Here is a 21,877-nt window from a genome sequence, read left to right as displayed (position 1 = left end):
TAAGAAAGCCTGCAGCTGATACTCATTTGAGCACTGCAGGCTTAAATGCCAGTAGAAATCTGTGACAGTCTGGAAAAAAGGACAGGATATTGTATGGATGTTAAATAGACCAGTTATTTGTATTTTCTTACTAATACTTTGAGCATTATATCCAGGTCTGAACTTCAATCATCTACTACTCAATGACCAAGTAGTCAAATTTACATTGTGTTTATTGCCAAATTAGAAAGAGTATCCCATTGTGCTAAACCTTGCAAATTCTATCTGCCTTATCACTGCAGGATCGTGTTGTGTCCTGTTAGCTGGTATCACAACAGCAGCTTTGTTTTTGTAATGCTACACTTGAGCGTTCAACATAATGAATACACTCCTACAGCTGGTTTGCACCAGGATTGTTGACATTTTTCACAATGTATTTTTTTAGATATGTGCCTGTGCATAAACAGTCAATATAACCTAGAAGAATGTGAAACTCCCATCTGGATGTTGTATTTAAGTCTCATATGCATAATTTTTTGTTTCTAAGATAGTCTTTCAAAACTGCATTTTTAATTTTGATTTTCACCTAGTTTATTAGTCTCTAAAGAGCTTCACAAATTATCAGTCACATTTCTCTGTTCCATAAAGCATGATTCACCATGTTATAATATTTTGATTTTTTTTCTCATGTCATTGATCTGATGATCTGATGATCTCTGGCAAGAGAATAAACATGGTAAGCTCTCAGATGTTTGCTTCCATCATGAGAGGAGCCAGGCTTTGGTATTAATTACTTTTCAGGGTCACATATTCATACATAGAAATGAGAGCATCTAATCACAACTATCTTCTCCTGTCAGAACCATAGCTACCTTTAAACAACATCTATTAATAACTAAACCAGCATACTGCCACTATAACTGATGTAGTACACTCAAGTGTAATCAGTTGTTACACAGGAAGTAATATACAGTCATATATTTTGTTGCTACACTCCTGAATATAAATGTACAGGGGCAAAGGCAGAAAGCGGTTATGCTGGTGCTTGAATAATACCAGCTGCAAAACAAATGAGCAGGGCAGAATCAGTGTCTACACTCAGAGTTTTGAGTCTCTAGTTGTGACAGCATTCACACAGAAGCTGCTTTACAGATTAGGGAATTGTTTTCAATTAAGTCCTTGTTCTCAGCACTGACTGCCTAACCCTGCTAACCTTGGGGTTAGAAACAGAGTAGTAGAATGGTGAGACTGTATAAGTCTTGTCCAAAATTCATCTTCTGCCTCTTTGTGCGCAGGAAAGCTGAAATACAGAGAGTTGTAAGGAAAACGAGACTAATATGTCTAAATAAAACAAGACTAATATGTCTAAGAAAAACAAGAAATACAAATCACCAATCCTTATGGATATATACTGTATAATGTCACAGCATAGCTTTCATTAACAGATACTACACTTAAAACAAGATGGTTGTAGATTTTGGTAAGAGTTATTTTTCATTTGAAAATAAACTGAATCCAAAGTACTTGTTTTGACTTCAGAAAAACTTTCCAGCTCAGGATGAAATTTATCATCAGAATGAAAGTGAGAGAGAGGATGAGGATGGAAATTAATATTGATTGGAATGACTCTTTGGCACCAACCAAGACAGATTTTTTTGTCAGAGGAAAATCTTACCCTCTGTAGCCTGCAGTATCATAACTTAGATGAGTAGTGCTGAAAGATCAAATTTCTGTATGCCAAACTATTGTGAGTGCCTTTTAATTTCTCTCAGCCTTTCCTTTTGTATGTACCCCACTTTTGTATATGCAAAATGAATTTTGTATTTATACGTAGAAAAAGACAAGTAATTGAAATCTAAAAAAACTTTAACTGATGGTAAAATTTTTATCAATTTGAATGGTAGCAAGAAGTTAGTGCTTAGTTTTACCGAAAATATGCACAAAATTGCCTGTTAGTGCTCTGTGAAAGGTCAGTATTTGTCAAACTGGATTTAATGTGTAACAATACACTTCTAAAATCATCCTTTCCATTGTAGAGGCTGTTCCTCGATGTGTTATTCTTCCCTGCATTTTTTAGCAATTTCCCATGTGGTTTTTACGTTCTGTCACTAGTTCATTGCTGGTCTTTTGCTGGTACCCATTTTAGGGAGCAGGTATTATCAAGCAAATCTGCTGACAGAAGATGAGGTGGCCAGAGGACTTTAGTCTGGTAGGAAAAGCCTTGAGGAAATGGGTAAATAACTCTCTGGTTTTTCATGAGGTCTTCATTGTCAACCTAGGGAGCATGTGGGATTTTAGTACTTAATTGTACTGTCAGAAATGAAGCCATCAACCCACAGCCTAGTCCATCATCATTGTATTTTTTAGAAGGTACATCTTAAAACATGATAAGCAATTATGTTGTGGGGTTTCTTGTCCCTTTGTCTTCCTTAATGAACAAGCATACTTTGGAGTGTGAAAGACATATCCAAGACCTAATGGGTAAAATGAAGACTTTCTTAGTGCCAAATTTTTGTCACGCTTAAAAAACAGTTACCTGGACCAAAAGAAGTTTGACAAAAAAACTCTGAACTGCAGCATCATGCAAAGTCAATTAAAAATGCTGATAACTGACTGTAGTCTTCCCTTTTCTCTTCTGTTGCTAAAGCTGAACTAGTAGCTGCCACAGAGTTATTTACTTGCCAAAAAAGTCTTAAAAATATGAAACTTTGGATACACTGAGGGGATTGGGAGGGGATGGTGAAATATGGCCATGGGTGGAGAAATCTAAGAAATGTGTGACTATACAGGCGATCTTTACATGTTAAAAAAACAATTGTAACCAAAGAAATAAACATTACCACAAGCTTAAAAAAAAAAAAAAGGAAAAAGAAGTACAAGAATGCTGACAAGATCCTTGGAGCCAAAAAGAAAGAATGAAGTGTTTATTTGTATGGGTCTATGTATTGAAAAAAGCATAAAATGTTGCCCTCTGAGGATGACAGCTTAGACATAAACTGCAATAGGACTTGTGATGTGATTAAAGAAGAGTGCATACCTCTGAGGATAATAAAGAACTGATTCCTTAAACATTGTGCAAGCTTTAAAATCAGTGTCTTGGACAGCATCCTAGGAAGATATCCAGCTACAGTAAATCAGGAAGAAGTGGCTAAAGTGCCTGGGGACTTTAATTCCTAGTATAATTGTATTTGAAAAACTTACCCTGAAAGGCTTTGCACAGAAGATAGTGGCAGCAAAATGTTGCAGTTTAAAAGAAAACAAGACAAGTATTTATGTAACTGAGAAAAGATCACATACATTCATGCTTGAAATTATAGGCTATAGACCTATAGTCAATGGAATTTCTATTCAGGTGTTACTGTCCACAAGCACTCTGATAAGGCTTATTTGCAGTACCTGCTCTGGGCAGTATACCTGATGGAGTTATTTTGCAGTCCCACTAAAGGGTTAAAAAGAAATCTAAATGTCAGAAGAGGGAGCTCAGATGTATTTGAAAAGACAGTGGTGGAGATTAATATTCAACCTCTGCCCTTGACTAGTCTCTAAGGTTTGGCAGTTTCTCACTAGAAGTCTATAAAATGCTTAGGCATGATTGCTACACTTTGGGAAGAGCCAAATTCCTGAATTCTCTGAAGGAGAAAAAATAAAGAAATTATGTTCATTCTATATACTTCACTCCCATGAGAAGGTTACCGAGTTGTTTGTATATTTTGTATCAACCCATATCACTTCCTACAGTTGGCAATAAAGCCCTCACCAAAATTTTGGCAAGCAAATAAGAAAATGTTCTGCCAGACACCATTAATACAGATCAATCTGGTTTTCCTTTGCGTGAACCAGAAGATTATTTTCCTGAGGTAAATCTCAAACAGTTTTTATCTCAAAGGCTTTCTTTTTAAATCCTATTGCATGCCAAAAAATCTAGGATAATTCATAGATGCATGGAGGATAAGGCCAGAAGGGATGGTTGGAGCATCTACTCTGACCTCCTGTGCATCTCAGAGTGGTAAATTCCACCCAGTTACCCATATGCTGTGCTCTTTAATTGGTGTTTGGTAAAAGCACTTCCTCGGAAAGTTAGACAATCTTGATTTGGAGACATCAAGAAAATAAAATCCACTGTTTCCTTGGCAGTTTCCCCCCATATCATTAATTAATTACTTTCACAGTGATCAAAAAAAAAAAGGTATTTTTCTTTACTGGTTGAATTTCTTGACTTCGACTTTCAGCCACTGATTCTTGGTACATTCCTCTCCAACAGATTAAATATCTTTTTAGTATTATCTCCTCATGAAGGAACTTACTCACTATACCTCTATCTTTGTTGAATTAAATAGACTGAATTTCTGAAGTTTTCCAAGAAAAAACATTGTTTTCCAGTTTCTCCAGCCCTCAAACAAATTTCCTTATTATTTTCAGTATCTTCTTCAATATTAACAATACCTATGAAGCTTGAATAACTTTTGATTCTCTTGAATACTGAACACAGAGGTAAAAATTGTCTTCCTAGTCTTATTCACAGTACTTCTTTTGATAAAAAGTGGGATAGCTTTATTAAGAGTGTTTTCTGATATTATCACAGTGTAATCAAAGGCCATGAGGCAGGCTGGAGAGAGGAAGCTGCAAATAGGACACAATTCTTCAGGTAGGGCCATTGACCACCAGAAGACACAGTCAGAGAGAAGATAGCTTTCTGCTTGGTGATGTCTCACAATCAAGCCTTGCGATCTTTCTGGAAAAAAATATTCACTCATTCAGGGAGTAATTTAGAAACCTAAATGTGAAGGATGTTGACCTCTGTGGGAGAGCAAAGAGGTTACTCTCTGCTCCAGTCCCTAAAGTGGTGGCTTGTGCAGGGTCAGGTGTCCACCAGAGCCAGTGCGTGTGAAGGAGCAGGGCTAGGTCTCCAGGCCAGGCAGCCAGCCAGAGGAGTCACATGTGTGTGACCACTGCTCAACCCCAGCATTTGGATCACCTCAGCCAAGCTGTGAAAATCGAGTTTTGGTGACTGCAACCACTTGTTCCAACTTGTTTATGGAATTTCAGTCTTAACTGTAAGTCAATTGCACTTTGGTTTTGAAAATTCAACCTTCAGTGATATAAACAGTGCACATGCCAAGGGCATATCTAGAAACTACTAACAGAACAAGACTCCTAGAATTTGAAGCACCATTCCAGTTAAACTTGCTGGAAATACAGATTTCAGTCCAACTTTTCACAAAGTTCAGACACATTCAGAGCCGAAGTTTACTTTTATGATCATCTCAGCTGCCAAGAATATAAAAAAGTGAGGAAGTTGTTCCATGAAACATTCACTCAGGCAATAGAGCTAATATGAGAAATTCCCAGTTATAAGAACTCCCCGGCTCTAGCTGCCTATTCGCATTTTCAGTTTCTTGCTGTTATAGTTCTGTTTATAGGGCTGTGCAATAAACCACATTAGTGAAAGGATCCCATTAATACAGAAGCAAACAAGCAACTACTTTGTTGAAGGACAGGAGAAAGTGGAACTCTCTTAATGAAACAATTTAATTAGCGTAAGGACAGCCACAGCAACAAAACTCTTTTAAGCATCCTCTCTGGATGCTTAAAAAAATAAAAGTAATTCAGACTATTTCAGAGGATATTCTTTCAGTGTAGCCCTGGAATATAAAGAAGAAGGACAGTTAAACATTGTATGGGGACAAAAATTAATTCAGCAGGAAAGTGAGAGCTGAAGGAAAGTAGGAAACACTTTTTCTACTTGATAAACAATAATGTGTAATAACATGCTATGTAAAGGATCAGAAATAAGTTCAAAATCAGTAGTCAGTAAGGTCTGTAAAACTTTTTTTTTTCAAGGTAGATTTATTGTGCAAGAGAAAATTATTCATATGCTAGAAAATTATACATTAATTATACTAAAATTTTAAGCAGGTGGTAGAATCAGTTTTAGTAATAAACTGGCACTTTCTTCTCAAAGTACCCAGCAAATTTCCTCAGAAAAGTCCAGATTACAGAGTAGCAAATGTTCTGACTGATATTGCCCCAAGATGGTAAGTGGAGGTAGGAAAGCATGAGTACTTTATGGGAGGGGGAGTATCTATTCTTGGATTACATATTAGGGAGAAATTGTTTACTGTGAGAGTTGTGAGGCACTGGGAAAGGTTGCCCAGAGAAGCTGTGGATGATCCATCTCTGGAAGTGTTTAAGACTAGATTGGATGGGGCTGTGAGCCGCCTGGTCTAGTGCAAAGCATCCAATACCCATGATGAGGGGGCTGGAGTTGGATGACCTTAAAGATCCCTTCCAACAAAAACCACTTTATGAGTCTAAGTACAAAGTGCCTAAACAGATTCATTTGTCTTATTTGTTCAAGGGCCTTTCTTATCTACTTTTTGGTTGCTCCTGATAAATTTCCTTATAACCTAAACAGCACATCGTAAATACCTGACATTACTTTGTCTGCTTTAATATATACAATAAGTATACAGAAGCATACATGCACATGTATGGGCTTTTCTTTTTTGGGTCATGAATATTTTTTCTCCTTTGAACAAGATCCTTGAAGAAATTCCTCACTGCCTATTTTGTTCAAAGGTCTTTCTTTGTGGTGTGCTTCTGTTAGAGGGGATATGTTTGGTCTTCAGATGATCAGTTGTGGAATAATTTTCCTCAACATGCCCCTTGGGGATCACTCCTCTATGGCAACCCATATGCTTTGTTCCTCCTTTTCTGGGGAATCCTCTGGACCTGTGTGTGGCCTCCTGGAGTTCCCCAGCATGGAGGAGTATCCTGGTTTCTGCTCTCCCTGGCCATGGTCACTCAGGGTTTCCTCCATGTTGGTGCATGCTCTCAACAGCTCCTTTATTTCAGAGCATCTGCTCAAGGAGACAAATGGGTTTGCTGAGACATGGTATTTCCAAACTGACCAAAGGGATCACATTTCCAAAGAAAGTGGACATGACATAGGGTTAAAAAATTGCTTCTGAGGCTTTGAAAATTTTGTCTTAGTTACTTGCATTTCCCAGCTCCACAAAGTTATTTACAATGACATTTTGTGGCTGGGCTTAATGTTAAATGATCTTTTTGTGGTATTACTTATCAACTGAGAAAAATAAGCTGGTTTTGAGTACAATTTTCCCATCCTGTGGTACATATTTAAGATAAGTTACATGGATTGCATCACAGAAATAACTAATTCATCACTCAGATGCTTCCCCCTGCATCTAGCTTGGCCCATTTTAAAACTTTGGGAAAACTTTCTTCTGCTTTGTTCTACCCTCCACAATCTGGAAGCTGTCAGGCTGCTGTGCCCAGCAGCTGAATACTCTGATCATCATCAAACCACTCTGCTTAACGCTGCTTTGTGCACCATAGCACCAATAAAAAGAACAACAATTGTCTTGTATTTTTTTCCCAGAAGTAGCCAAAGAAGCTGAGATCAATGTATCTATGCTTAAAGTATCCATCAGTGCTTCCTTTTCCAACTCTGAAGTAGCTGCCTCTAGTCTGAGTGACAGTGACAGGCTGAGACACACAGTCAGGGAGGCCACTATGCCCAGGGCATATGGAGGGCAAGGGCTGCCACCATGGGCTGGAGATTTAATAATCTCTTGAGTCATGGAATCTCCTTTCCTCTTCATGATATCATGCACCAGGCACAGCTGGGAGAGAGAGCACAGTTTGGTTTCATGCAGATGCTGGAGGGGGAATAGAAGCTTGTAGTGAGGCCAGCCCTTCTCTCTGCCTGGTCTCTTCCCTCCTCTCCAGCACTGTGGGGACTTCTGTCTCCAAGGGATAAGACAGTATGATGTGAGTTTTAAATCCATCCCACCCCCCTTTTTTTTTCAGAGGTAATGCATGCACCTGAAAACTATTTCCATGAAGATCAATAAACTAGATGAAGACGATTTAAAAAATAATAAAATTAACTTTTCCCACCTCCACTCTACATTTCCTCTCTCTGATATCTGCAGTACCTTGTTAAATTTAACAGCAACTTAAAAAGTCATGTAAAAGTGTAAAATGCCTTTATTTGCAGCAAGCATTTTGACCCAGATTGATGTAGCTATCACTGCTAAAAATCTGGGTACGGTTTGTTACCTCAACAAAATTGTACAAACTTCAAGACTAATTTTTTCTTTTTTTTTTTTTTTTTTTTTTTTTTTTTTTTTTTTTTGCTAGTACAAAACCTTTGTCCTAACTCCCTTGGAACTTTATTGAAGTCAGCCAAAAGAATGGAATAAATGCTTCCACTTAGCACTTAAATCCCCCTTAAAATTTTCTGACTTCTTTTTTCACACTCAAACAGGTATAATTACTTCTGACTAAGATCAGGTGGGTAGAATAAAAATCCTGAAAGGCAAGCATAAGTCTTGAAAACCACAGCTTTACTTTACATCTCCTCTCCCTTCCCTTCCCTTCCCTTCCCTTCCCTTCCCTTCCCTTCCCTTCCCTTCCCTTCCCTTCCCTTCCCTTCCCTTCCCTTCCCTTCCCTTCCCTTCCCTTCCCTTCCCTTCCCTTCCCTTCCCTTCCCTTCCCTTCCCTTCCCTTCCCTTCCCGGCAGAAACAGAGAAGAGGAATAGATGTTGCTCTTTTCATCAGCTCTTTTTAATGCAGCGTGATTTAGTGCACGTAGAAGTCATTTGTGCAGTAAGAATGAGCCATTTTGCAGCACTAGAATAATTCCTTTGTACTGTATTTCTGAAGAGTAGCAAAGCTCATGGCTATTACTGTTAAATAGATTTGAGCAGGAATTGTAGGCTACAAAAACAGCTCAGTACATAACTCTAAATGAAAAAAAACATACTAATGTGTGAGTGATTTGCACCAACATCAGCTGTCTCTGCAAAAAGTTAGTGCTTGTTCTCATGCTTTCATTTCCCTGGGTGGAAGATTAACTACACATATTTTCTGATTTCCTTCTTGAAGTGGTTTCACATTAGCATAATATTTTTGTTCCCACAATTTCACTCTCACATAGATTAGTAAACTGGAATATGCTATTTCTTAAATAGAGTTCTTCATCAAATGTGCTATTCAGACTTCTCATATTGACAGTGCACAAGTATAACTGTTGCAAACACATTCTCCCCTTTGCTGTAAGCAATATTCACTTTCTATTTCCTTTAGATAACTATGTAAGGCTGTTGCAGTGACTGCATTTCAGTGCTTAAGTACTAACACTGTTTTTATGGGCTGGATACCATGTGTATAAACAGTACTTGTGACCTAAGTCTGTAGATTACTGCTTTGGCTATGGTCAGCATTTGGTCCTGCATAAAGACTGGTTTTTTGTATGTGCTATCAGGAGAGCTGCTTTCAAGATTGTGAGGGCCTGCAGACAAAGTCCCATGAAGATGTTATTGTGGGGGGAATGAGACACTAGTGGATCCAGGTGGCTGTGCTTCTTGCCTGTAGCAAAGGAAAGCTGATTGCTCGACAGTGAACAGGCACATTCAGAGCTTTGCTCACAGGTTTCTACACAGCAAAGGGTTTTAAGCATACTGTGGGGTCAGTGAGCTACTTATACATTTTATACACCCACTGTTTAATGCCTTTTGGGTTAGAAATTATCTGATGCACATGCCTTAGGTAAGTGTCCTAATCACTTGCACAGAAGCTCAGTTCTCCTCTCCCCTCCTTTCCTCTACCCTCCCTTTTTATGGCTACCGTTTTAACAGAAGTTAGAAACATTTCCACATCCCCTCTGCTCAGTCCCATGTTTAGGGAGCTACTGTAAAAAGAGACATAAGTTTCTTCTACACTCCTATGTCCCCTGGGCTAAGATAGGCAGTATGCCCCATTTTAAAGCACATCATATTTAAAAGAGGAGAGTACAGGGTTGTTAATTCCAGTCTTTCATGTGCCCTGGATGATCCTCAAGGCTAAGAATCTATAAAACACTCAGAAAGGTGGGATTTGGGACGAATTCATCCCATGTGTAAGTTCCTGCTGAGTAGATTTGGAAGTTTCTTGCTATGATAACCAGTGAATGTGAATCTTCTTATCAGGCAGTTGATTTTTTCCTAAACTGACTTTATTATTCCTGTATTCAGAGCCTAATTGTCCTAGGAACTGACACGGGGGTATCTTTCTGTCAATGTGTGCCACCCCTTGGGGGAACCAGCCCTCAGGACTGATGTGAGATGATCTCATTGCTGCTACACCTGGCTTGAGTGTAAACAGGGCAGCAACCGCTGACCATGGGGCTTTTCCAGAAACTATAAAAACCTTATTGCAGGGTTAAAAAATTATCTTTTTTCCTGCTAACATCCTACTGCTTAGGATCCTTTACATCCTAAATGCAAAGAGAACGTGCAAGGACTTTTCTATGGCCTTATGTCCTACATCCTCCCAAAAGTTCTCATTGGGCTTTTTTTGCTTGCTGAAGCTTTTTGCGAAGATAACTGCTGCAGAAGAACTCTTGTTATGACTATTTCAGAGAACTTACTGACATCAGCATGATTTGATAGACCAGGATTCCGAGTCAGAGAGATGGAGTTATTAAATGTATAGAGGAATACAAGCTTTGGGCAGGAGAAGGCAGGATAGATATGATAATGCAACTTGAGGTGAGTTTGTAGGTAAACAGGATTGGCAGAAGCGTTATTCTTCAGCTGAAATATGGAATTCAATTCTCAGGTTTGGTTAAGGAGAGTTTTCCAGGTGTTTAGTGTTAAGAGAAATAATGATGTGGGAAAATAGTAAGGAATTTAAACTGGAAATGTCAAAACCTTCAGTACTCATGTCATTACTGTCATAAACAGTAATAAATAACAGATTTACTTTGGTTCTGTTTTCTGAGAGCATAACAACCTTTAGAGTTTCTTGAGAGGATTTCCCTTTAATGAGCACCCAGGTGTCCAAAGTGTTACAGGAGGACTTTGCCACAGATATGCTACTGAATATGAACCAGGAAGTCTCAGGATGTCAACAGATTTGCCCTCACTTTCACAGAAAATTAAAAATCAGTCATCTCTTTGTCTGAATGCAAATGGCAAAAGAACATTTTTATCTGGGATCACACTGGTGTTTTCAGAAATATATCCTGAAGTTTCAGGAGACCTAATCATTACTTAAAGGATCTCCAAGAGACAGTTAAGCCCATAATTTCTGTTCCAAATGAAAGGAAATGAAAAGCTGCTTAGGAGTTCAAATAACTAGGGGAGGCTCTGGGGAGTCTTTGGTGAGGTGTGTCTGTGGGAATAACAGCTTGCATGGAGAAGAAAAAGGCAGTAAGACATGAGAGTCAGGTAAGGTGATAGGAAATGGGACAAATATGAACACTTAGGGTAAGGCTCTGGTTAAAAGCATGAGGATACACTACCATCATGTTCTGATCTGGCAGATTTTCCATACTGATAGAAATGGAACTTTATGAATTTCTTCTAAACAAGGTTGCATCAAAGAAAACAACAGTTTACCAAGTTTATCTTCCCAGCTGGAAACACCTACAAATACATGGACCCTTGGATCAAAGGAGCAGCAGTAGCATCAAAGCCTGTGGAAACGGTGACCTGAATTTAGACAGAGCATTTATTTTTCAGATGTGTTTTGGATCTAAGCTGCTGCAAGAGATTGGTCACTAAGCTTGTTGTTACCAAGTGGCAAGTACCAAGTTACTTTTTTGGGACCTTCCTGAGGAAGAGTTATCAGAATAACAAAACTCACCAGGACCTTTGGCACCTGCTCATAACTCAAGGTGCAGGCAGTCTCTTGAAGGACATAGTTCTAGCTTCAGCTGAGGTCTAGCATTTTGTTCACTCCTGCTGAAACACGAATCATGCTTGTTATTCTTCCTCTCTAGTTCATTCTTTTTCTTTCTGCCTCTCTTAGTCCCTGCCATATCAAACAGTGTATTTTTGATAGGTTAGATTCTCAGCACAGTTAGGTCATCTGACAGTAAAGACCAGTGGGCAGCAAAGCCAGCACAAGGAAAGGGACAAGAATCTGAGCCTGGCTGTGAAGCTGGGACATCCCCTCCCTTTTTCAGCTGTTGTTAGGCAATGGTGTTTGCTCACCCTATATAATGTAACTGTATGTGAAAATACAAACACACTCCTCCTTCACATTGGGTGTAAGAGGAGGGGTAATTCTTATCTAGCAGCTGCTTGGGCTGTACCCTTGGTGGAGAGGAGGGTTTGCTTTGGGTTTGTGGCCACGTCTGTGCTTCCACAAGTAAACACGAATGAGCTCAGGAGAAGCTCTCACACCTCACTGTTGCAAGCTGGACAGGTGATTAACAACAGGCAGAAGCACACACAAGGCTGCACCAGGTCTGCTGGGAAGGTGCTGTGCTGCCAGTGTCTGTGTTCCAGTGGGGGCAGGTCAGGGGCTGCTTTGAGAATACATTTTTTTTGACATTGAATTTTATTCACTCGGAGTTTGTCGTCTAGATTTCTACTCTGTGAGCACAGGCACTATCTGAGGAGACAGCTAGGTCCTGTTTGCACTGTGCAAGCAACTAAATGTAGCACAGTTTGTTTTTTTTTTCTTTTCTTCAGGTAGGATGTGGCTACTTTGTGTTTACACATCAGCCAACTCCATCTTTCTGGATGTAATAAAACAGTATTTGAAATGCTTTGCTAAATCTTGCTCTGCTTTAAGCTACTAAAACAATTTTATCTAAATTATAATGTAACAGGCAGGATTTACAGAAGGATTTTAACTAAGAACAATTGTTTCTTTTACAACTATATTTGCTGTTAAAATACAGATGGAGACAATTGACAGAAAAGGTTAAAATCTCAGTGGTTGTAGAAAGGCTCAGATTTAGTGGAACTAAAAGAATTACACAAACAGCAAATAAGAATCTGGATCATATTCATTTTTCAGTTACTGAAACATAACATGAAAGGAGCTCCAAAGGTCCATGTAGTGACTTGTTCTTCTGTGGTTGCAAAAAGTCACAAATGGCATCATGTGAATCTTTCCATAAACTATTCAAAATAGATTTCAAAATTGTTAGGATATTTTGCATCTGATACCCTTTTGGGGAGATTATTTATGAAGCTGAGGCTGCCTGTGGTTGAAAACATATATTTTTGCTTAAATTTGTTATCAGATGCTGCTTATCCATTCGCTTTTATGACAACACTGTTTTTAAATTGCATAGCAATTGTCTCTGTCTCTTCCATTTGTTATATTTATAGAGATCAGCCACCATCACTCTCAGCCTTTCTTCACTGGACTAAGAAAGCCAAGCCTTTCAGGGCCTCTTGGCATATGTGCTTTCTGATTTTCTGTCTGTCCATGTAGCCAGTTCTCACCATCATACTCTTCCCAAGTACAAATCTTAGCTGAACTGTGTATAACGGGCCAGGGGACCATCTATAAAGACATGAGCATTTTTTTGACTTTAATAGGATTCATAATTTTCTTGGTCACAGCCTGGACAATGACAACTTTTGAGAAACATTTTGTTTAGTGAGTATCCTTGTGTTCTCCACCACTTTTAGTACTTTCAGAAGATAATCTTTCAATTTACAGTGTACTTCTGTTACTTGCTTTTCAATCCATGGCCTTGCATGTAGTGATGTTTATGTTTTATTAGCATAGTTCTTAAAACTACAGTTATTAGTTCAGCCTCTTCTCTTTTGTGCTTGTCCTTGACTTTGTGTTACTAAAAAATTTAATCACTGCCACCTTTCTTAGGATGCAGGACATATCAAATCTGTCTGGATTCTGGTCTGCATCTTTAGAGACAGAGATGTGTTTCAAAATCTTGAAAGGGAACAAGTTCTCCCCAGACAAATGCTAGATGGGACAGTACCTGGGGCAGATGCAAATATCCAAAAACTGGACACCACAATTAAAGGAGAGAATTAGCTAAATTTCTGAGAAAAAGGTTTTTAGAGAAAAAAGGAATTTGGCCACAACGAGGAGAGCTCCTCCCAGAATACTTGAAAAATACAGTAGCTATTCATTGCTAAAGAGATGTGATTCTTATTAAAAATATGGTTTGGGTTTCAGTGTGGTGGGTAAGACATGTTTCACTGAAAATTGACTGCATCAAGAAGGTGGAAGAAGTAGAAACTGTTTAGAAATATAAAATGTGCTATAGTTAGTATCTTGAAGGAAGGCATTTTTCTCACAGTTGAAAAGGTTACTTGAAGCTACTGTTTTCTATTCCACGTAATTCTTTGAGTTAGCATACAGCACATGTGGATGATATAACAGGCCACGGTGAAAGAATATTATTAAAATTCAAAAGTTAGGTCGTGCTACCTCTGTGACTGCTTTGTTACTCGTGCCAGTTCCCTTACATACAAACATTATTGCAGAGTAATTAATGGCTTAAAGGCTCTGTTTTTCCAAAGGGCTTCTTTGGCACTCCTGGAGCAGGATGGGCTGTGCTCAGGGCGCAGGCAGGGAGCCCGTGGCTTGTTTTCGGCTGGCTGTTCTGTGTGTGGCTGCATGCCTTATAACCCTCCTTTAAAGGCAGAATTACTTGTTTCCATCTGGGCTTCCCTCACTGCTCTGTGAGACTGTTTTTTCAGCATAGGCTTGTGGATCTGGATGGTTTGCTTTTGCTAAAACACAGAAAAATTAAACTGAAAGTATCCATTGATCAAACGGAATTCTGAAGGAACTGGTTTTTGACAGTATCTTACAAAACTTTCTATGTTCAAAGTGCAGCTCCCACTAACTTAATTCACAAGTCATGGCATTTTTTTGAAATCTGATCCTTAGTACTTGTTTTGGACAGTTGGACTTCCAGCTGTCAGTGGGGCAACCCTCTTCCCTCAGACGAGCCCAGGGTGGTGGGAGGACCACAGGAAACCCTGAGGTTGGTTTTTTGCTGCCTTTCCTCACAGTACACATGCTTTCATTAGCACCAGCTTTATGCAAGGGTGGAGAGGAAATGTTTACTGCCTTTCTCTTCAGAGATCTCTGTTTTGTCCTGGTGTGCACATAACAGGGTATTTTGCAGATCTAAAAAAAAAGTCCTAGAGCAGTAAAATGCTCCCTGGCCAGGCCTAGTCCCGATTTACACCTTCAGTAGTAGTAACAAGGGGAGACCCAATGTATATATTAAAGTTTATTTCTAACTGCAGTGGGCTGCTTCATTTGAATTGTCCCCATTTTCCCTTCTTCCCTTTCTCAGTTCCTCCCTATGAAAGCATGTTCTTATGCATAAAAGGGAAAGTTTTCTTTTTTAAATACCCTTTTGTAAAGTCTTTCAGGTTCTGTGTTTGAGGTATGTCATATTTGGAAAATTTTCAGTATTTCCCATATTTCTGTACCATGTATATTTTTTTTTACTACTAAGCCATCCTATATGAGTTAAAATTCTTACATTTTGCAGTATTTTAAAGGAGATAATTTTGTCATTAATCCAAGATCTATGCAGCAGGCTGTTTTTTATACCATATCACAATTCTCCTCCTACTCATTCTTAAAGGAAATCAAAAATTCCAGATGTTTTCTCTGCAACATCTGGCTCCCTGGCACAGGCTTCTGAAACAGTGTTTGCAGCCTTAAAGTCATGTCTTGGTTTTGTCATTTAGTTTACTGATGTGTTGTTGGAGTCACTGGTGACACAGGGACTGGTTTGCTTTGACAACTTTTTTAGTCTGAAAGGAGATAGCCTGTCAGGCCCATTGGGATTCTGGTCAGAATTTTTTGGTGCTCAGGAATGTGACGAGCTCAGCCACCTTGGCTTCCCGTCTTGCGGAAATACGTGCAGCAGTTTAATGCACGTGGACTCAGAAGTGTTCCCTGCTCAGACTCAAAACTGAGGCTACTCGTGTCTCAGCAATTAGCTGTATTCCTGCAGAACATACTGTCAGGCATTCAGAGTCACTGTGCCAGACTGTCCTGAGGGAAGGAGACAAAGCATAATGGAAGGGAAGTAAAAAGGGCCATTCTGCCATGCTTTTAATCTTTTTTCATACGTCTCTTTTTGGGACCTTTATGCATAAAATTTTGCTTTTCTCATGTCCTCCACACTGTGCTTTGATCAACAAGTTATACCTTTTGATGTGTCTCTCATGGGGTGTACATAATGCAACAAGCCCCATGGTATACTTGCTTTCCTTATAGTTATTAATTGACTGATTGATAAGGTGACTCATTTAGGATTTAAGTGCTGTATGTACTGGGAGCCATGACAACTAAGGTAGAATTCCAGATGAGTGTCCTAACTATTAACTTTTGACTGTTTCAGGAGAGGAGAAGATCTTTTTATTTCTTCCCTTAAAGATCTAAAAAAGTTCTGCGTTCATCCCAAAAGGGAGAGAAACAAACATTGTGCTGGTTTTCCTGGTGTGGAAAAAAAACTCTTTCTCCCTACTTGAATGGTAAAGCTGTTTTTATCAAATGCATATGCTCCTGCCAGAAATATGTCTCAGCCAGGGGCAAAAGCTGCTTACTTTTCATCAAAGAATATGAGGGAAATGGCTCCATGGAGCATGCTTTACAGTTGCCTGCTGAGACCTCTGAGACTGGATCTGAATTTCCTGCTTTGAAACATTTTGCTGCCCCAGCAGAACGGTTCATGGAGCTGGCATGAGGCAACCACACCTCTCTTCTGGGTTCCAGCATGTTTTCCCATATGGGCAGGATGTGGCTCTCTATGTCCCGTCTACGCCTAGTTGTTTGTTTGTATAATTAAATCTTCCTCACCAACATAGAGTTCTCGCATGCTTTTATGTAAGACATGATTTATGGTCTCGAAATACTATCATTCCCTGATTTTGCAATGTGTACGTGCTCCTCATGTCACAGTTGGGACTACCTGTGCAATGTCATAAAGCATACAGAGAGGGGTTATTCTGCTGCTTTTAATCTGCATGGGTTATTGGTGCTGGGGTACATTTTTTCCAAAGTACTTAACTGGGGATTTTAGCTTACACACAGTGAAGCATTATAAATGGGATGGACAAAGCAACAACCTCATCTGTCCAGCATGTAGGTTGAAAGTTGGTCCCCTTTGTAGAGTTCTCTGAAGTACTCATGACACAGGCCTTGAAATTAGTTTGCTTTAATAAATTTGCTATAAAGATTACAGAATCTCCAGGTCTGCTCCAAGAGTTGCCCAGTTATCCCTGTGAGGGCAGCAGCCCCCGCTCCTCTAAGAACGGGTGAGGCTATGACAGACCATCATGCATCTTTCAGCCATCTGACTTGAATCCCCTGCCACATGGGAGTGAGACCCTTAGATGTTTTACAGGGTCATTTAGTTTCATGCCAAAAAGCACAAGACAATCTTTTAATGTACTAAATAAATTGTCAGTAATAAGACTTCTGGTATCTCAGAATGGGAAAATGGTATTGTGAAATGGGAAAGTAGAGCATGAGAAAATTAATCTAGAGACCAGTGTAAAAGAGCAGGGAATGAACAAAAAAATGGGAAAAATGAACACAGCAAATGTAAATCAGAGGTGAGGCTGTAGCCATGAGGTCTGCTGCATGTAGGTGTAAACTTGTTCCATGTTCCTTATCCTCTGGCCAGGCCCCACTAAAGGTTGCTACTTTTCAACCTAGACAAAAGCATTTGGAGGAAAAGTGGATGCATTTTTTTCAGCTCTGAACAAGCGTAAGCAGAATTCATCCTCTGACAACAGAAGTTAACTAAGTATTTTGTCTTGAGGGATGGTTTAATGTCCTATTCCTCATTTAGAGTCAGGAGTCTAAAGCCAAGTCTCCATTGCTTTGCAATTTTTTGTGTGCTGAACAAAATGGAGTGGAACACAGACTGGGACCCAGGCTGGGCTATTAAAAAAGGCACAGTAAAACATACAGGGTACAAGTCTCTTAGCTAACATTTTCTAACAGCCCTGACAATGAATCCGTGCAAAAGAATGGAAAGGATAGGAAGACCAAGGAAACAAGGGTTCTGTGCAAGTGAGCACTGCAATGTAGATCTGAGCAAAGGTCGTGAGTAATGTTTTGTGCTATTTTACAGAAGTTAGATCTTTGGTAGAAGCATTTGTGCACTGTAGTATCTCTGTCATTGTGAGACGTGTGAAATGGACTGCTTGTTTTACTCCAGCACATAAATTCAATACTGAATACAGTTTTTTGTTCTGACCAGTACAGATAAGGAGCCTGCCACTGATATGTCCTGGGGATGAGTCAGGGTGGTGGAATGACAAATTCTTTATCTGTTCCACATACACATAAAAATGTCCATTTCTTCTGACTCACAGTTACCAATATTGGGAGCTCTGCTCGTTCACTCTCGGTACTGTGTCAAAGAGTAGAATCTCTTAGTTTCAGCAGATTTAATTGTTATCTTGCTAAATATGATACTATGGCAACATGCCTGCCCCAGGATTCCCTTTGCTGCTAGGCCTGGTGCAGTGAACTAATAGAAGAGGCTAATGGGAAAGTCTAATGACCATTTTTAAAGCTTAAATACCAGTCATTTAATCTGATGCTCTACAGGCTGCCAGTTATTTCCTTGGGATGTTCACAGAGCAGTTAAATGCAAAATAAAATTTGCAGTCAGTTGAGCTGGCTTATAATTGTTGTGTAATGCTGGAAATCTTCAAAACTCCTTGAATACAATAGTCAGAAAATGATATCTGACTGGCTTTGCCCCTCCCCCTCCAAAAATTTAATGCACACATGCACTGCCACGATGCATAGGAAAAATCCTATGGAGCAATCCAGCATACACAATCTGTCAGACCAAGAAGACATAAAGGTCTGTTGTTAATTCAGAGAAATGGTCAGCAGCTGCAAAATAGTTTCCACAAGAAACAGAGCAGAACCCTCTCAGTTAAGGATAGATTTTTTTATGATTTTCTATTGCCTTTTCCAGGTCCAAAATCTACTGCAAATATTCCTATGTAGCATTTATTTATATTATCTGCTATTCCAGTGCTGTAAGCCATAGCAACAAAAAGTCCCTTTGAAAGTAAGAAAAGCCCAGTGATTTTTATGCTGTTTTTCAATATTTTAAACAAATTAATTGCCACAGAGATATCATTACAGAGAGTAAATCTGCTCCAGCAGCATCACTGAATGTCGGCATTTTGCATCATAAGACTTCAGCTGCGATGATGAGCATGGGTGCACTTGCCAGCTGAGAGTGCTTCTCTGATGGCAGTGGGAATATGGTCACCAAGTCAGGGAATCTCATTATTACATTCCAGGATACCTGTCACTCTCATGGTAACAGTGCTTTCCTTAGCTGAATCACTTTTTGTGTGACTCACAAGGTCATCCTACATCTCGAATATTTTGTAACTTAGGAGAACAGGGAGAATTTTAAGAGTTGAATTCAAAATATGTAACAACAAAAAAAACCACAACCCTTTAAATATGCTGTTATTCAGAATCTTTGCTACTTATGATGAACTCACAGCTTGATGCAGATTTCTGTATCTGAGGGATAGTTAACAGGACTTCAGCAGTATCACAACTTTAATCTCTCCTTGTGACTTTACAGGTACTGGCAGAAGTGATTGCCAGGAAGATGGACTGGACCAGATTCTCCTTTCTTAACCTATTATGGTCAGTGTTTGTGTTACTCAGCTCCACATTTTCAGGTGATGTAGAAGCAAAAACCTCATAAATACCTCTTAACTCCTATAACCTTAGTGACTGTTTCTAGGAATTTAGTCAGAACAGTGTCAGTGATCTCCAGCACAAATTCCAGAGTTCAGTCTGGGCCTATGTTATTTAAATTACACACAACAAGCTGAGTTTTATTCTGCAAGGTACACTGAACCAAATCTTTTTTGGGTATGTCTTCTCTGAAATCCTGATTTAGCCAATAGGCCAGGAGGAACCTAAAGACTTTAAGGTCGTTGGAGATGTAAATATTCATAGTGCTGTTTGTACAAAGAACACTGCAATGTTTTCAGTCTTTCAAAAAAAAAAAAAAAAAAAAAAAAAAAAAAAAAAAAAAAAAAAACCAAAAAAGCCAACCAAAAAAAAAACCCCAAGCAACAAGAAAATAATCTTTATTTGTCTACCTGAGACATGTTCAGTAGAGCTCAGGTGTGAATTTGACTGTTGAATAATCATACATTTCCTCCAAGTTTAGAAAGTGTGGGCTCTTACCCTTGCCCACTGTTGACTACAGTGCCTGGCAAATTTAAGAGTTTCTACATAAACCACAGGATGTAATTGTTTCACTCTCATCTGTGTCAAAATTTTACAGGAAAGTTCTCTGAGCTGAGTGTGTTGATTCAGCCTCAGAGACATGCAATCTGTGAGAACTGCATGAAGCGATGAAGTAAGAGGATTTAAAGAAAGCTTAACATTTAATAGAGACAGAAGCAAGTAAGCTGCAAACACAAAACATTTCCAGAGCTGCATCTCCAGCATCCTAAAACTGCTTTTACTGGTTAATATCAGTTATTTTGAAGATCATAATTTCTATACAAATGAAATTACATCTTATAACCTACTAGAGCACCAGAGACCTAATCGCACATACATGTAGTTAGGGTTTATGGCTGAAATTTCATGGTCATCTGATTAAAATACTTGAGACTAGTCCCCCAAGAGCTGTGGGTGTGTGAGGATGTGTAGTCCCCTCAACTCAATAGGATTTATGCTGACATAAGTTCAGCCTTGTGGTCTGGTACCGCTGAGCTGACGGGCATTTTGCTTTTGAAGCAGAGGTGGTTACGTGCAAGGTCTCTGATAGGTGATCCCATAAGGAAGGTGAACTTTGATATATGCAATTCTTGTTTAAGTGTCTTAAAAGGTCTCAAGGTGTGAATTTTTTCAATGCCATTATCAGGAAAGGGTCAGCCTCCTCCTCTGAAAGGTTTGAATTAAAGTGTGTTGTTAGGTCCTCATGTCAAGAAATCCTCTAGCTCCCCTGGTCTTCTCTATGCCTTTCACTCTCGCTTACTACAAATGCTTCTGCAGGATAGCAGCCTTTGATTCTTCACTGCCTCCATTATATGTAGTCACTCACATTCTGGCAAAGAGAGAAAAAAGGAGTATAGAAGAGAATGCTGATGAAATAACACATATTCAAGTGGAAGATAAAGTTTGGCGTAAAGCACTCATCCTAGCTCCAAATCACACATAGGGAGTGACTTAGGTTGCTCAGAGAGCAACATAATGTCAAGAATATGATTCAATTTCTTTCCTACAGTTATGTGTGTTCTCATTCTTGAAATACTAAAACTATTCTGTTGCCTACATTTTGAAGGAAAAAATATGTTACCATTCTGATGAAAAAAAAAATGAAATACTTTTGCATCTAAGTGTAATGGGCCAGATCCAGAATGGGACTTGAGCAAAGTGATGATGATTAAGCTTAAAAGTTGGATGTCTGGCTCCAAAGATGGGGTTTGTGTTGATGGATTCCCTGCTTTGGATGTGGGAGAGCCTGTGGTTTGTAAGGAGGATTTGCAAAGGATAGGATAATGTATGGAGGAAATGCTCCAGACAGCTCTGCCTCTGAAGGTCTGTCCCTCAGAAGTTTAGCTCAGTGCTAATATAGGTATCTATGTGAAAATGGATTCCCTGCCCAAAATCACTTTTGGCACTTTGGTATGTAGGGCAACTGACCAACTGCTCCTTTTCAAGGTGGCAGTAGTAGAGTAAAGGTGTCCAAAAGTAATGGGCAACCTTTTATCTTTCTGGGAGCTCTGATGAGCAGTCACCTTAATGACAAGTTGTGCTTTCCAGTGAATTATTACTTGTAGACATGCAAATGCCAGCCCCTGAAACTTGTGAGCAAATACTCTCCCCAGTTGTTGAAGTGGGCTGAGTTCACTCTAGCTTCTTGTGAGACCTTCCTTCCTCTCTCTGTACATGCTGCATGTTTAAACCATGGAATTTCCCATTTCTCGGCTGAGCACAAAAGATCAGAAAAAAAAAAAAGTGGAAATGTTCATTTTTGTTTCTTTGATGAGCAAACACTAATCATTTTTCTTATTCCTTTACAGAGAAAAAATTAGAAGTTAACCAACCTTTACTTGTTTCACGGGAAGCT

This window comes from Anomalospiza imberbis, chromosome 3 (assembly GCF_031753505.1).
Source record: "Anomalospiza imberbis isolate Cuckoo-Finch-1a 21T00152 chromosome 3, ASM3175350v1, whole genome shotgun sequence".
In the NCBI taxonomy this organism is placed as follows: Eukaryota; Metazoa; Chordata; class Aves; order Passeriformes; family Viduidae; genus Anomalospiza; species Anomalospiza imberbis.
Note: the sequence above shows the minus strand (reverse complement) of the source record.